We start from the raw sequence: 17,626 nt of genomic DNA, 5'->3' as shown, positions 1-17,626 counted from the left end.
ATGTTATATTGCACATTGTAAACACAATCAAAGCTTCAAAAAAGCGCGTAAAACGGGACCTTTAATTTTTATTTTATTTTTTTTTTATTGTTGTTAGCATAATCATTGCAAATAAACATAAATTTTATATTTAAATAAGTTTTTAAAATATGCTATATAACATATAAAAACGAATATATACATATAAAACTTTTTAAAACATTAAATGTATATTGTTTTTATGTCGATGACCATCAGGGAATCTGCCGTCACAGGAACATCCCAGCTGAAGATAATGAGGAAATTATATTGCTCCTTTTGCAAAGTGCATTCCTAACGACTACTTAATTGGTACGCACATGCCCTACTCACTCCAAAGTCCCCACTTCAAGGGGATAGGGATGATCACTTCCAAATTTAATTTGCCCGGGTACCGTTCGGTACCCATACTAGTACCGGCACATCCCTAACTACTACTACTACTAATAAAAGTATATTAAAAGTAATTTTTCTAATTATATTATTATTAAAAATGTTGTATTTCAATTATAACACTTAAAAATAAAGTAATATTACTTTAGCAATAATATCACTGTACTATAAAATAAAAGTGTTTATTAATAATAATAATAATAATACATCTAATTATTACTATCGTTATTATTAGTATATACTCAGTATAACAGTATTATAGCAGTAGTAAGGTTTTTCTGACTTACTGCATATTCCTCTGGCGTGACCTTCAGCACGTCGAACACCACAGCGTCAAAACTCTTGAGCTCCGAGGGCCCTTCTCACTGAGCGACTCAGAACTGCTGCTCCTCTGCAGGACACAGTGACAGATCATCAGACACGTACACATCAGACATACACAAAGCAGCGTCTGTGTGTTCGCTGACCTCTGAGGCCGGGGTCGTGAAGGTGGAGACACTGGGCTGGCCATTTGGGACGTCCATTATTACCAAACCATCAGACTCTACAGCAAGAGCTCACTCACCATCGTCATCCTCATCAGCTCGCCCATACGGCCCCCTGCAAACACAAACACACACGTTACAGTGAATTTGGGCTTTGGCGAATACTGAGTGCACAAATCTAGTGTCTTTTTTTAAATTACTGCAAGCTGCTGGGATCCACAGGCTCCATAAACCAACCCAAAACTATAATACTCCCACTTCAGTGCTTGTTGAAATACAGTTTTTCATTATCGCCAAACACAATGTTTCTCATTTATGCCAGAAAGGTCCACTTTAGCCTCTGCTCTCAGTCATCAGCAGCACATTCATCCAACGGTTGAGAGTGAGACGGACTTTTTCTTCTTGAATTATCTTTTTTGGGAAGGCATCTCTATTTTGTCCTTGGCAGTTTCAAACAGGATTCGGGTTTATCACAAGAAATCAGTTCCAATTACATACACAACCCCCCCCAAAAAAAACATTCTAACTCTGTTACAATGAACTTTAGTTCCATAATCTCTCACGGGACGGGAGTGACGGTGTTTCCTTTATTTGGATGAAGCTCCTGACTGTGGATTTATAGAGGCTTTGAAAAGCTTTAGTGCTGTTTTAGCAATGCTTTCCAGTCAAGTGCATCAGCAAATCCCCGTCTCAGAGTTGTTTTGGCCGGGGATTCATAATGCTCTGAGACAACTCAGGTCAAGTTTAACTTTACCATTTTCTTTTCTTTTTTCTTTTCCTCTTTTAAAACAAATGTACTTTTTCAGCGAATTCGCGTCTGCCGCCCGAGTTGAAAAATTTGAACTTTGGCGTCAATTCGCGCCACGTTAACCAATCAGGAGCCTGCTAGGAGTCACTCATTCAACAGTATGTTCCTGCAGCCTCCGGTTGTGCAGGAATACCCTTCTCCACTCATTCAACAAGGAGGAACGACTGATGTTGTCAGTGAGCCGTCAACCGGAGCTATATGACAAAAGTTCATATTTCTATAGAGACAGGAATAAAAAGGACCTATATATATATATATATATATTAATATATAAATATATATATATATATATATGAACCACTAAAGAGACATCAGAGCCAGCGTCAAATGTCAGAAGATCTAGCCAAGGTGAGGCTGCTCTCGGCGGATACATGATGAAGCATGGAGCTCATCTCCCAGATCGGTGAAACACATTTTTTAAATAGATGCTGTCATTATAAATAAACCGCATATTTGAGTTTAAAACAACGACATTCTCGCATGAAATACTTTTAAAACTACATTTCATGACACAATAACAGTAATATTTTGAAAATTATCCGAATAAAAATGGCGGTTGAAAATGCTGCGTGAACTCAGCTGGCAGAAGCCCCCCCATGACGCAAATTTGCGTCTGTTTTGAAGTTAATTTCACGCACTAATGAAGTGAATTACTCAGGCGAATGAAGCGAATGATCTCAAAATGGTCAAGCGGCAAACTAGACGCGGTAGACGCGAATTTGACGCTCTATTCGCGTTTGGTGTGAACACAGCATTAAGGATAATGCAGTCCCAACGAAAAAGGGTCACGATCGTGTGTTTGAATCGCATGCGTTGAGTAAAACTGCTTCAAATATCTCTGTGTTGTTAACTTAGCTATCGGCGCGTAACGTTAAGCACATCAACTAAACAACATGCCAAACAACATTGTCATCCAACTGCACTCCCACATGTACAGCTTAAAAAAAAAAAAAGACGACATAAAGTGGAACTTAGTCATTTTCCAAAACCGCTAAGCAAATATATACAGTTTCAGTACATACCAAATAGAGACGTCGTTGCTGATGCTGCTCTTATATAACCCCTCTCTCCCGGGTCCTCTCTGATGCTCCTCGCACTCGCTCCGAGCGGGGCTCGAACCCCAGTCTCCGGCATGGGAGGCGGACGCACTAACAAGGAGGGTAAATGGCTACAGCCACTAGTGTCTGTCGCTAGTGCATCTCTTGAGATCGGGGAGTGAGGTTTACCTGCACAGCACTACTCGCTGGCCTCCGTTAAACTTGTTAAATTTCAGACTCTGGATCTGGATCATTAATATACGTCTGAATCTGACAGTTAGCCATGTTTTGTTTTGGATGTTTTTTTCCTCACGGTAATGTCACAGACGCTCTCAACGCAGAAGTCTACTCGCGCTCGTGTTTTTCCGGGAAAAATAGGTACAGACTATCTTTCTCTTATAAATATAATAAAACTAAAGACTTTTTGGAGTTATGAAGGATGCAGCACTACTCTATAGGTACTCAAGATTAACAGGATATTGAGTGAAAACGAGCATTTCACCCCCCCCCCCCCCTTTAAGGAGCATTTAAGAATATAAAATTCTTGACATTTTGATGATTATTTGAAATGTTTTAGGCATCACACCCACAGTTAAAAGAAAGGAAAAAAAACTCACTCGAAATAAAATCAGTCTAAAAAGAAATATTCAAAACACTCAAAAATCAATGCCACAACATGAACTTAAAACGGACACTGAAAATATAAAAATAAAAGACATTTTAAAAACACTTATAAAACTATAACAGTACATATAAATGATAACTCATTCAACACCATTTGTTTGAAAATTATTTACATCGATTTGAGGCAACATTTCATTTTCCAATTATTTGTCATTTGTTCTCAATATTTTTATAGTTACTGTAAAGTTTTTAGGGATCACAGTTTATTGTGTTGCAGTTACACTACTGAAAATATTGTATATTTTTATAGATTGGCCCAAATCTCACATTTAAAGTGCGCTGTAACCCAGATTTTTGTTTTTTAAATCAAAACAGATTTTTTTAAACAATATTCCACAAGTGCTGTTGATTTGTTCGTCACAGAATGATTTCAACTGAACACAATTCTCAACACACTCCTCACCTTTGAAACACACACACACACTGGTGTAGATTAGTTGTGTGTTGCTAATCTAATGTTTTGGTGAAGCGATGTAACCGTACACCAAAGAACAAGGTGCTGAGCGACGTCGACTGCTGGCCTCACTATCAAAACACCGCTGTCAACATTTGCTCACACGTGAAACAACAGCAGGTGTTCAGACAGCAGTGGGACCGACAACGACAGCATGAGTGAACAGGTGCTATGCTGTGTGTGTGTGTGGTTTAAGGTTTGTAGAAACAGGTGTTGCGGAGACTGCGACTGACTTCATGGCCAAACTGCAGACTAATCCTAATCACAGCTTCACACACATACACAGCAAACAGCAGCAGCACTAATGCTTTTATATAGTGTTAAATGAACACACACACACAGAATACAGTTACCGGGTATTTGTCAAATGCACATGGCGACGGCTCTTCTGCGTCCTCCGCTGCACTCGCTCCAAATCCTCTGCTGAACAAAACCTGCTGTGAGAAGGATAAAGAGAAGGAGAGAGGAAGAAGACACGTTACCAAAGCAGACATGTCTTTAATCTCACCACTCCAGGAGTCTGAAGCAGCAGATACAGCAGTCTCTCTGGAGTTTACAGCTACAGTTAGGGCTCGTTTTTGATAAAGGCTAATTAAAAAATGTACTCAATTTTGATTTTGATTTATATTTTATCATTTTAAAACTATTTTGAAAACATTTACCAGGGTTTTGTTTTATTTTTGTTTAGATTTTCAAACTTTTCAGCAGATTTTATTGTTTTCCCCTGGTCACTGAACAGAATATCAATAATTACACACACATATATATATATAAATCATTTTACAAAATTAATATTTAATTGGTTTATATATTAAATGAACCTAAAACAATTAAATATTAATTTTTGTAAAATGATTTATCAATTTATGCCATCATTTTCCACAACAACCATTATTTTGTACCAATAAATTTTATTTATATTATTTTATTTTATTCATAAATTATATTTCGCTACTGAGTTGTCATTAGCTAAAATAAAAACTATTTTAAAAAACTGTTAAATTAAATAAACAGAGAAAAAAAATTATAATATGAAATTAATCTGAAATTAATAGGGAATAAATATAAAATGACATCATTTTGACGCATCAAAAATGATGATCAATTGATCAATTCTGAACTAAATAAAACTAACTAGACTTTATAAATACTAATACTTAAAAATATAAAAAATGCTGCTTGTAAACAAGATAAAATTTTATTGCGTGTCAATTCCAGTAAAGCTGGCAAAAATAGCATTTGATAAAAAGACTAAATTCTCTAGAAATGCATCTATAAACATTGCTGTACACAAAGGACAAATTAAATAAATTATTAGTAAGAGGTTGATAGATGTGTTATAACTCAATTAAATTCCTCAATAGAGCACAAATTGGCCATAGTCTGAATAAACACTGACAAACCTTACAGACAGACTGTGTGTATCAATGAGAAAAGCCACTAGGTGGCGCTGTACATTTGGAAAACAACAGCAGCTGCGTGTGTTTGTGGAAAAGAGTTCAGTCTCAGGTCATTAGAGAGGACTGTTTAGGACACTACAGACACCAGACGCCACATGGCATTGTGGGACGGGCCAGATGCAAAGCAGGACGTCATGCTTTATTTCCCTCGCCTTCATGAAAATAGGCTTTAAAAACATCACATGGCTTAAGCCAGCAAACATTCACTGCATTTTAAGGAGAACAAGCGTCCTCAGTCTGTCGACCGAAGGCTGAACTGAATCAATTCGCTCTGGCATGTCACAAACATGTGAAAATGTGATCTGCTGAAACGGATCTCAAAGAAATAACCCAATCGCCAAGCCACCGGACTAGTTATTGTGACAATAATCACAAAAAGCCACTTCCACTTTAACTGTCATTGGGATCACACGTCAGGCGATAAATGTGAAAAAACCATGACTCACAATTTTACACAGAATAAATGTTATGCAGCTATAGCTTCTGTTTGCATGTTTGATGTTAGCATGGAAATAAGAGGATGACTCCAAAGAAAGAAAAACGCTAAGCAGCCCAAACTGTTTTAGAAACAGGCCCACACGAAACCTTCGCCCACAGAGCTCTGCAGACGGCAAACCTTCATTCTCTACCACTTGTGTAGTCATTTATTAATATACACTTCTGTCCAAAAGTTCAGAAAGAAATGTTTACTTTTATTTTAGAAAGAATTAATTGTTAGAACTTTCCATTCATCAAAAAATAAATGTATAAATAATAATAATAAACTTTATTAAGCAGCAAATCAGCATATTATACTGATTTCTGAAGGATCATGTGACATGTGAGTAATGATGCTGAAAATTCAGCTTTAACATCACAGGAATAAATAACATTTTAAAATATATTAAAACAGAAAACATTTATTTTAAATTGCAATAATATTTCACAATATTACTGTTTTTACTGTATTTTGGACAAATAAATGCAGCCTCCATGAGCATAAGAGACTTCTTTTAAACTTTTCTGCAGTATACATATACAACTAAATTATTAAGCATTATCATCAATTAATTATTTATTATTAATATACTTGTGCATTATTTAAAATGTTTTGAATTATTCATTTGAATTATTCATTATAATTGCATGCCTAAAAGAGATTCATGTTTAAATACTTTTTTAGATTAATTTGAAGGGCACTCATAAGACATAATTAATAAATTAAAGTTACAGTAATTTAACATGCTTCACGGAAATCTGTGGAAAATGATCAATCTGAAAACCCATGTATGTATTTATTTATTCATTCTCTGAAATCTGTCAAAATGTTCCCTAAAGGGGATCTTAGAGTAATGTGCTTTAGCTAATGCTGCTGACAACATAATCAAACATTTAATGAACGTGAGGAATAGGGGAATTGTGAGCTACAATTAAATCTATTTAGCTTTCTGTAACCTTGTCTGTTGCTGACATGACGTTGTTCGATTAGTCTCTGGACAGACGATTGAAAAGTGTAGATCTGTATGTGAAGACCGTAAACGTCCAGGCCATTGTGCTGCTACGACTGACGACTTGATGCAATGCTCAGCTGACGGTAAAGATTGTGCATGTTCATTAGCACAGCACGCGTCAGAAAGGGCAACACAAATCTCCTTCACACGTGTCCGTCTCGCGAGGCTGAGCTGAGGCTGAGGTGAGCCTGATGGTGTGACGGGAATGATTAATGTGAGAGAGGTCAGAAGGTTGTCGAAAGAGACTGTGAAAAGACGCTCAGAGGAATGGAGGATAGATCCGGATGAGAAAGAGTGTAGGAGGTGTCTCTGTCTTGTTACGACCTGCCGGGGAAACAGAGAGTGTAACAGAGAACAGACACACGGAGCCTGAAGGAACAGGTTCAAGTTGTTTTTCCCCACCTCCATTCACATGTGTTCCCCCTCGATGTGTCTCGAGCTTTCATCTCCCTATAGCTTTTGCTTTAAGCGTGTGTGTGTGTGTGTGTGTGCTCTTGTTTTTGTGACATATCAGGACACAACTCTGTATAATGACATGGGTATGACACAGGTATTACAAGGAGAGGGTGACTTATGAGGACATAACCCATGTCCCCATTTCTCAAAACGCTTATAAATCATACAGAGTGAGTTTTTTGAGAAAGTAAAAATGCACAAAATTTCCTGTGAGGGTTAGGGTTAGGTGTAGGGTTGGTGTAGGGCCATAGAATATACAGTTTGTACAGTATAAAAACCATTACACATGTGTGTGTGTGTATGTGTGTGCCCATGTTAAACCTGTATGACACTCATGGACTTGCATAAAACACAAAATAACCTATAGAAAAGATCCCTAAATGAATCAAGTGACATCACTAGTAAATCATCACATCACAACATTGGAAAAGCAACAGAAGGCTATCATGCTAACAAACAAGTTGTCCTTCCCAAACACTGAAAGGATCCCATTTCAGCAGAGCTGAAAGGAAATGTAAGCTTCTTGACTATAATACAGCGCGTGTAAGGTGGTCACTGGGTGTTTGTCAACCCTCTTTTTCAACTTTATTTAAAACCACACACACACAAACTTTGCTCTGAGGCCCCTCTGAGCACTATTCATTCATATTTCAGAGGGAACGAAAAAGAAAACACCTTATGGAATAAGCCTTGAGGGGAAAGATAAGAGGAGACCGTTAAAATGGAAAATATGATCTTTTGTGGTTCAGCGAGTACGAATGAATAAGAACAAGTGCGTTACTGTACTGTCTCTGTGTAACAATAATAACAATACGTTCATGTAAGCACGTCTCCAACAGAGAACAATGGCAGCTACTCACCAACACAAGGAAATATCAACATACCACAACAGACAAAAAGAAACACAACTGCTGTCTGACACAACGGCTACACTGGAAGTGAGTGGCGACAAAAGTTACAATAATAATAAATGAAACCGTTCACAATGTGAGCGCCCAATGGTGTCGCCCTCCATTGTGTAGGTGTAAAAGTGTGTAATAAATATCACAGTGTTGATCAAGAGACCACCCAACCATAATTATTATTATTATTATTATAAGCAACAACAACAATAATATTAATAATACTAAAGAAAATAAATAATAATAATAAATAATCAAGTTACAAATACAAGAAAATATTTTTGAAATGTACAGTACAGCTAAACTTTCAATACTGAAGCTCTGGCTGTCTCATTTCTGCATTCTCAAATGTTAAACCATGAAGCTTGGTTTAAAACCACAGGGTTTCTCTTTTGTTGACAAAAGCCAGTTCATAAGCACTTCTCAATACAAGTTCGTGACAATAGTTGGTGCGTCTAAAAATGATTTTGATTAATCAGGCAGCCCTAAATGTGTAACCCTTTCACAAATGAGTGACTAAGAGAGTAAGTGCAGCACAACTGAATGGCTTTCAAGTCAATGCTAAGATTATTCTGTTACAGGTTCTCTTGCTTAAAATGTCATCCAGTCGTGTGTGACTGAGTGTGTCTTAATTTAGACAGAAAGTGAGAAACATGCGCTGTACCTGCATGCGCCTTGAAGTGAACTCAACTGAGAAACGTTCAGGCTTGAAGAGCTGTGTGCATGAAATCACAATGAAATTCATCATGCTGCACTGAAGCATCTGATTAATACCAGACGGAGTTTGTGTATGTCTGAAGGAAGGCAAACAGTGTCTGCCAGAATTCTACGGTAAGGCGGGCTTAAAGTTAAGTACATTAGGAGAGACAGATAGAGCGACAGGTCCAACAACTACTTCACATGAAACACAATCCTGGCCGCAAATCTGAAGGAAAAGGATGTTTATGCTGAAGAGACAGTAGCGGGTAGCTTGTTTAACAGCAGATTGAGGGTGTGTGTGTGTGTGTGTGTGTGTGTGTATAAAGGAGGTGAGAAACGGCCAGCCTGTCAGCACTCGAATTATCATCCAAAGAGAGAGAGAGACTATAAAAAGCCAAGGTCACAGCACATGCTATGGCAGAGTGCTGATCAGAAGCAGAGGAATCTGAGGAAAGGAGTTGAGTGTGATGCTGATGGCTGATGACAGGCCTGCTCTGTGTCTGCATGTGTTTACAGGCCGTCCAAGTCAGCCCTTATAGAAAGCATTACAGGTACTGGACATTCGGCTGGAATCTAAATAGCAATGACTTCATTTATGAATTGCAATTACTGTTATTTTATTTTTATTTAGCCTAGCAAAAAAAAAAAAAAGGTAATATGCACTACTGCATACTGTTTGGAGTCAGTAGTCATAATGATTGAATAATGTATATAATAAAATAATTATAATACTTTTATTCATTAACAAATGGATGCATTTAATTGTTGAAAGAACAATAACAATACATTGTGATCAAACGTCACAATGAATATTAAGTGGCATACTGTTTTCAACAGTGATAATCAGGGATAAAATACATTTTAAAACATTTAAATAGGAAACAAATATTTTTATATTTCACCAATATCACCCTTTACTGTATGTGTTCAAATACAAGTCCTTAGTGAACTTAAAAGAAATATATAAAATTAAACATTAAACTCAACATTTTTAATAGTAGTGTAAATTACACAGTCATCAAACTTAATTAAAATTCATACAAATAAATTTTGCACAGCACCACAAAATAAATAACTACTAATTTCAAAGAATTGAAATAATCAATTAAAATACAGCTTGACATTTAAGTGTACATCATGTTTAAAAGACAATTTAAATAAAATGGGCTGCTGCAAACATTTATAGGTGGCATTTCAAATAATGATTAATGTATTTTTTTTTTTTTTTACCATATTAAACTGCAGCTTGAAATTTCATTAAGTTTTCATTTACTTAAATGTGCAATAACAATCCTATCTGAAACCATTTCAAAGGCATCAAACATTCATAAACTGTAAATTGAATTGGACTCTGAAGTCCATAAAGAGTCACATTCAGCATCTTAGCGGCTGATGGATCAAAACCTTGTGTGTGAGGCGTTTGAGGGTCACAACTGTCCCAACTGCAGAGTGCAGACTGGACAATTTCCCCCGTCACATGGACAAAGAAGAACGGAAAGATGACAGGAACCTGTGCTCGCTGTCCTTCTTTTTTAATGCGATTCAGAAAAGATCAATAAGAGCGTGTGTGTCGGAGGTTGGCGGTGTCAGCAGTCCAGTAAGTGGGCAGCAGCAGGCAGCGCATGTGTGTGTGTGTGTGCTGACTGAAGACTCCCGTGGGACGAGAGCAGCTGACCTGAGCCCAGATCCGCTGCCTGCGTGGTTTCTATCCCCTCTCTCTCTTCTCTCCTCTTTCACTCCCTCGTCTAGCATGCCCTTAGTTTTATTCTGCACCCTCTCGCATGATTTAATGCACTTGCTCAGCCGGATGCCCCATTCCTGCCTCTCTATGAGCCCGATTCAGAAGCCAACAGGAAACTGCACAGGAAACAAGGGATTCTGAGAGGAAGCAGCAGCTGCTGTGCTGACCGGCAGCAATAGAAAGAGGGTTATAGTCATAATGACTGACACACGGTCGTGGCACACGAGCACACATTCACTCCATTAAATAAACAGCACTGAGGCACTAGAGGAAACGGCCGTTTGTTATCTTGTGTTGGTGTTTATAGTTGTGGTTTTGAGAGTGGAGCAGATCAGATAAGCAGAAAATCTGTGGCATTAATCAACTGACGTCATTACACCACAACTTTAAATCACACCATAGCAAACCACAAACACTCGCACTGGGACTAAACACACACACACACCTATCCTTGTTTATGCCACTTTTGTGGGGTCCTAAGGTCCTACAACATTAATAATACTAACTAATGATAACTAATTAAACAAATTATAAATGAAGTCATTTTTATCAATTCAAAGATATGCTTTTTGTTAATTTAATTAAAACCAGAAATATTAAAACAAAACCTATTTTATAGGGCCCTAAAAAATCATTTTAGCCAAACTTTAGCTTTAGCTAAAACATTAGATTTTTAGAGGGAAGTTTCAAATTTCAAAACCATAAGCCAATTTGAATACCAAGTCCATTTCCCACAACTTTCCTTCATGGTCAATAACAAGTGCATTCATGATAAAGGCCAACTAATCATCCAGACAGTGAATTTTGAAAACACATAGTTTTACACATCTTTATCCATGACCTCTACCCTGAAAAGAGTGTATCCTGAATAATACCTCGAACTATGTCATACTTGTGCAATTGTGCAAAAAACAGCAGTATTTAAGGCAAAATAGAGAAATAAAGAATAATGTGTTTAGAAATCAATACAAAGGGCGTGCAAAGGAAGTCCTGACCCTTCAGATTACTGTGACTGCATTACTGAGCATTGATCCACTGATCCGAAGTTAAGCTTCTTGGACACGTTCGCCATTGCAACACGTCTCATTTGGCCATTAAGTGACATGTCAGAGTTCAGAGGTCGCACCGCCGGATCGGTTTACAACCTTTATTGAAGCTCCATTCTACAAGTGTTGTCCAAAATGGACAGCACTATCCCACTCTCAAGAAAGGGTTGGCATATGGACCCCATACTGGCCCTCAGCCTGATAAACCATCATGCTGCTCTGTAAAGCCGTCCACCAGCTGAGTATGATTAGAAGGAAATCAGTAGAGGCTTCAGATGAACACATGGCCAGAGGATTGCATGGCCGCATTTTCTGACTAACATCTCCGCAACATCCAACAAAGCAAAACTGAACCCCATTGACTTTCATTGTATGTGAAAAATAAATAAATAAATTATATATAATATATTAATCATAAATCACACACACACACACACGTGTGTGTATATATATATTAGGGCTGTTTCGAATGACATTTTTTGAGCTTCGAAGCTTAGGTAGCAATCAATATCGAATATTCGAAGCTTCAGTGGGTGGGGCTAAATATATAATAATAGTGTCGGTTTGCATTTGTATCATCTTTCACGACTTCACGTTTCACTCTTCGGCATCGTAAATGTGTTGCGTTAGACCCAGTGGAGTGCAGTGTTGCAATTTGGTGCAATATGATCAGGTGGCACACATTCTTTAAATATTAATAAACATTTAATAATCTTTTAATTAGAACAGTTTCCGGTACCCATTACACGGGCAGGTTTATGCTCCGAAAACGGACAGTGCACAAGTGATACAAAACACAAAGTCTGTTGTGAGCAAGAACTTTAATAAGGTATTAATAACGAACATTTCTTTAAAACAAATGAATCCCAAAACAGAAATTAAATTAGTAACACACAGTGATTTCAACGAACTGTAATAAATAAAGAACACTGTAGCATGCTTATAAACAGTTGAATAAGAATAAATGAATTGTTTTTAAAATGACACAAAATGTAATATCTATTACAATTAATTTTTTTGCAAAAAAAACAAAAACAAAAAAAAAAAAAACACCGCACAACCATCGAATATGCAACGAACGAAAATCAAACACATCCCTGTTGGCATTTGGTTTGAATCCAAAATATTTCCAAATAGGTGCTTTTGCATTTCGCTTTGAAACCAGATCTTCCGCCATCCTTTAGCTCGCCTCACTCTCCTCAAATGATAAATGAAATCGGACACCTGCTGCTTTACTGCGGCGCTCGTTCCGCTCACGCTAAATTACGAAGGCACGTAGTCACTAACTGAATTAAGTGCTTTATTGCTATAGGTTAAAACTACAACACGATGGGGACGGTGCCGGTGGTCAAGTGCTATGACCGGTAGGTGGGTTAAACACCGTGTATCACCGGTAACACCGACTATTGCAACAAGCCTACTCCCAAACAGCTGAGGTCTTAGGCATTTTGTACCTATTCAGTATGAGATGAAATAAATCACTACGTTTGCCGACGGGCGGTTCAAGCATGAGTGAGAATGAATCCGCGACGGTGTGTGTGTGTGTGTGTGTGTGTGTGTGTGTGTGTGTGTGTGTGTGTGTGTGTCGGATTGCGGGGGGATCACGATGCTGACTCAACATCGTGATGTCTATCAGCCATCAGCAATGGACGATGGCATGGTCTATCGGCCCAACCCTACTTCAACAAAACACTAGATTCCTATGAGAACGCATGTGTGTTTCTGACACTCCCTCTGCAGAACTCCACAATATTTTCATCAACATTAATTCCATGAGTCATCATCATATTTTCACTCCATGTCTCTTTTCTCAATCCCTCTGTCACAGGAAGACATCTCGCAGCTGGGGCGAAGATGAGACCAAATGGCACACTGGCTGCATATAAATCACGTATACGACACTTCTGTCCTTTCATTGCTCTACACGCTTTCATTTGTCCTTTGGCTTGCTCCCTCAGAGTCTTTCTGGCTCTTTCTTGTCTCTCCCTTGAGATAATTCCAATTGGCCCTCAGGGTTTTGTGGGAGAGAGGAGAGACATGCTAGTGCCTGAGAGAGCAGGTACAGACACATAAACACAGTAAACAAACACACTCAACACAATTAGGGACCTATGAAATCAGTTTTATTTTTTCCCATATTCAGTTTAATTTTTTTTCCAAATTCCGTTTTTTCCATTTAAATTTTTCTGGATTCCGTTTTTTTCTGTTTTAATTTTTCTCAACTCATTTTTAATGGTTAAATTAAATTGTATTAATCAAAAAGCATGTCCAATTAATTCAAATCATAAAACTTATAATAATTTGATGTATATGTATAAGTTATGTATAAGTTTAACAAAAATTACATGTTTAGGGCCCTATGATATGTTACATTTTTTTCTTCATTATGTTTTATTGTTACCTAATTATCTGTGTTAGCATGTGCAATTATTTAAATGCATAAAAACAACTTAATTTGTTAAAAAAAAAAAAAAAAAAATAGCCTTATGAAATGTTTTTTTCCCCCCTGAAATTCTGTTGTGTATTTACAATTTAGAAATGTTGTGTGATTATTCCTTAAAATAACTGAAATTATTATTTAATTTTAGTAGTAGTAGTAGTGGGCTATGCACATTCTGTTGAACATGGGAATACTATTCTTAAAATGCATTCCACATTCGGAATAATTTGTAATGTATACTTATTTACGGTATTAATAAGTGTCCGCGATAACAATATCGTGCATATTAATTACCGCAATATATCGCATTACCGAATACCGTCACAAGTCTAACCCACATTCTTCAAAATATCTTATTTTGTGTTCAGCACAAGAATAAATACAAAATAATACATGTTTAGTGCATCTTGACTGAGCAAATAATGAAATAATAAAAATGTTTGGGTGAACAATCCCTTTAAAGGGTTAGTTCGCCCAAAAATGAAAATTATGTCATTAATAACTCACCCTTATGCTGTTCCAAACATGAAAGATCTCCTTTTATCTTCGTAACACAGTTTTAGATATTTTAGATTTAGTCCGAGAGCTCTCAGTCCCTCCATTGAAGCTGTGTGCACGGTATACTGTCCATGTCCAGAAAGGTAAGAAAAATAATTACTCCGGGATATTGGTTTATTTGAACTCAGAGGAAGTGTCTGCGACATTAAAAAAATGTTAACATCTTAAGTCATTTGTGGATTAATGCGTATTAGAGATGCAAACCGTTTAAAACGATTCAGTTCGATTTGGTGAACTGAATGATTTGTTCCCAAACCGGAAATCCAGCTGCTTTGATTTGAACTCTCTCGCACACAGACACAGAAGAGAAGACAATGCTGAAGAAAAGTCGTCGGTTTTGCTATTTTTGGACCAAAATTTATTTTCGATGCTTCAAAAAATTCTAACGGACCCTCTGATGTCACATGGACTACTTTGATGATGTTTTTCTTACCTTTCTGGACATGGACAGTAGAGCTGAAACAACGAATCGATTTAATCGATTAAAATCGATTATTAAAATAGTTGTCAACTAATTTAGTAATCGATTCGTCGTTAAATAAATTTTATTTGCCATAAGCGGCTCATTTCGTGCATATTTCAAATCTGCGGTGACCAAAGTGTGGCAGTAATGAGCCACAGGAGGTTTTACTCAGCCAGTACAGCAGGTGAAGTAGCGAATAGCCAATAGCTGGCCTCGTTTTATGTCACGTGCTTCCCGAACAGCGTCTCTGCAGCATTCAGCGGGAAGTGGGAGTACTTTACTTTGAGCCTTCAAAATGAAGAGTAACCTGTAAACTCTGCACTACTGAACTGTTTAAGGGGCCGTTCACATATCGTGTCTTTTGCGTGCTCAAGTTCGTTATTTCCTATGTAGGCGCGCAGTATGCACTCTCATAATGGAAGCGACGCGGTCGCGACACGCACGCGGTGCGATGCGCCCGTTTTTCCAGGCGCGTCCACACCGCATCCATTTATCCTTTGCTGAAATTTGCGGGTCTTCAAGGAGAGGGCACGTCATGGTTGCTTAGCAAAGGCAGACGCCTCAGGGGCGCTTCTGCCCGAGCGCTTTGGAAACAAGGAGAAAGCGGCGCGACTAGCGTTTTCCACGCGTTTTTAGGTGCGATATGTGAACGGCCCCTAATCATTTTATTTGTGCAGATTCTCCAGTACAAGGTTGTTTGCAAATGTTTAGTCGTAAAAGCTGATAACATTGCTTTTTAACAGTTAACATTTAAAGCTTTACAAACATGTTATGTGATCAGTTTGTCGTTTACCAGTTCATAATTCAGACTTGCAGCCTAATTAAGACTGAATGAGAGAGGTAAATGTTTGAGTATATTTAAAATGCACTTCTTTTCTAAGTATTCACTGCTCTTTTTCACACAGCAGGTTTTTTGTGTGTCCCAATTTTTTTTTCTGGACAACCTTCTGATGGATTTTACTTTAAATTGTGAGTTCCATTCAGGTTTCATGCCATTGGCACTTTTTTTCGAAGGATTGTTTACAATTTCACAGCATAAGCTATAAAGCTTTTTCCCAGTAAATAATAAAATACAATGCACTGCAATTTTATTCTGTTTTATCCTTATACTTCGTGAAAATATGTTCTCAAAGATTCCTTAAGCTTTGTTTGGGATGTTAAACTACTTTAGGAGCTCTAAGGACTGCCATGGTGAAAACAATATTTGAAATCTCCTTGTGAATTTTGCTAGAGTATGGGTCAGTGTTTTGATTGCAGAAGAGTTCTACAAAGGATTACTAACATAATAAAACAACTCCAGGTATATTTTTGATGAGGATATGACAATGCAAAATGGTTAAAATCTCTTAAAAATCTATGCTGAATGATAAAGACCCTTTATTAGTAATTTACTTGGGGAAAAAATGGAAAAAACTAAAATATAAGTACATAAACCGATTAATCGATTAATCGTAAAAATAATCGACAGATTAATCGATTATCAAAATAATCGTTAGTTGCAGCCCTAATGGACAGTATACCGTCCACACAGCTTCAATGGAGGGACTGAGAGCTCTCGGACTAAATCTAAAATATCTTAAACTGTGTTACGAAGATAAAAGGAGGACTTACATGTTTGGAACAGCATAAGGGTGAGTTATTAATGACATAATTTTCATTTTTGGGCGAACTAACCCTTTAATGACAAGCTGCAGTATATTTAGTACTGTCCCTTTAAGAGATGCACACACCCATTTCTCTCTTACCTGTTTTCTTTTTCACTTTATACATAATTAACTGTGTTTACATGTAAACTGTGTGTGTTTTTGACAGTATTAGCACAATCAGATGATAACTAATATAACTAAATAATTAGGTATTGTTTGAATGGCATTTTAGTGTATGGATGCTTCAGGTGGACATGCTCTGAATGTTAGAACAGCACAAGTACAGCACACAAATAAAACGATTCACCGGCAAGGCCTTAAAGCACACGCAAAATTATGTACTTTTGTGATTGCAAGCAATATTTAAAGTGTAGGGGGCGGGAACGTGGATTTGCGTAGCTTGTCAATTAACAACAGCTCTGTTTAATAAACGCTGCTCTATGTGAAATCACACACCTGATGGAGTTTACCGCTGATTAGAGAACAGATTTACTGACAAGATGCGCATTCATTATTGGCCAATATTTATTATGCACCCCTCTTTTTTTTGCCAAACTTTTCACTGGCCTTTCACCAAAACCATGCATATTTTTTTACAAAAAGACAAAGAAAAGTGACCTATAAACAATTTATTATTTTTTTTTAACTTGGCATTACGTAATTGTCCTAAGATATTCAATGCAGTTCTTCTGAAGTGAAGGGTTTCCTCAGGAAGTGTGTGGTTATGGATCTTGTCATTGCCACCACTTGTGAATTCCCTTTATCAAATGCAGTTCAGTGAAGAGGAACGCAAACTCTCAGTGACCCAAATCTGTTTGTTGTCCCAGAGGTCACCAGGGCAAGGAC

General features: G+C 37.4%; 1 long non-coding RNA gene across 1 annotated transcript in view; it reads right to left on the bottom strand.

Annotated features, from left to right (window-relative positions):
* Positions 1-766: 766 nt before the first annotated feature.
* LOC113121106 (uncharacterized) overlaps positions 767-17,626 on the bottom strand; it is a 38,293-nt gene continuing 21,433 nt past the window's right edge. The window contains exons 2-4 of the long non-coding RNA XR_003294673.1: positions 4,233-4,316; positions 879-1,011; positions 767-802 (exon numbers count right to left, since the gene is read on the bottom strand). This is a non-coding gene — a long non-coding RNA (uncharacterized LOC113121106). The remainder of the gene's footprint in view (positions 803-878; positions 1,012-4,232; positions 4,317-17,626) is intronic.

This window comes from Carassius auratus, chromosome 20 (assembly GCF_003368295.1).
Source record: "Carassius auratus strain Wakin chromosome 20, ASM336829v1, whole genome shotgun sequence".
NCBI classification, from domain to species: Eukaryota; Metazoa; Chordata; class Actinopteri; order Cypriniformes; family Cyprinidae; genus Carassius; species Carassius auratus.
This window is presented reverse-complemented; position numbering and strand designations above follow the sequence as displayed.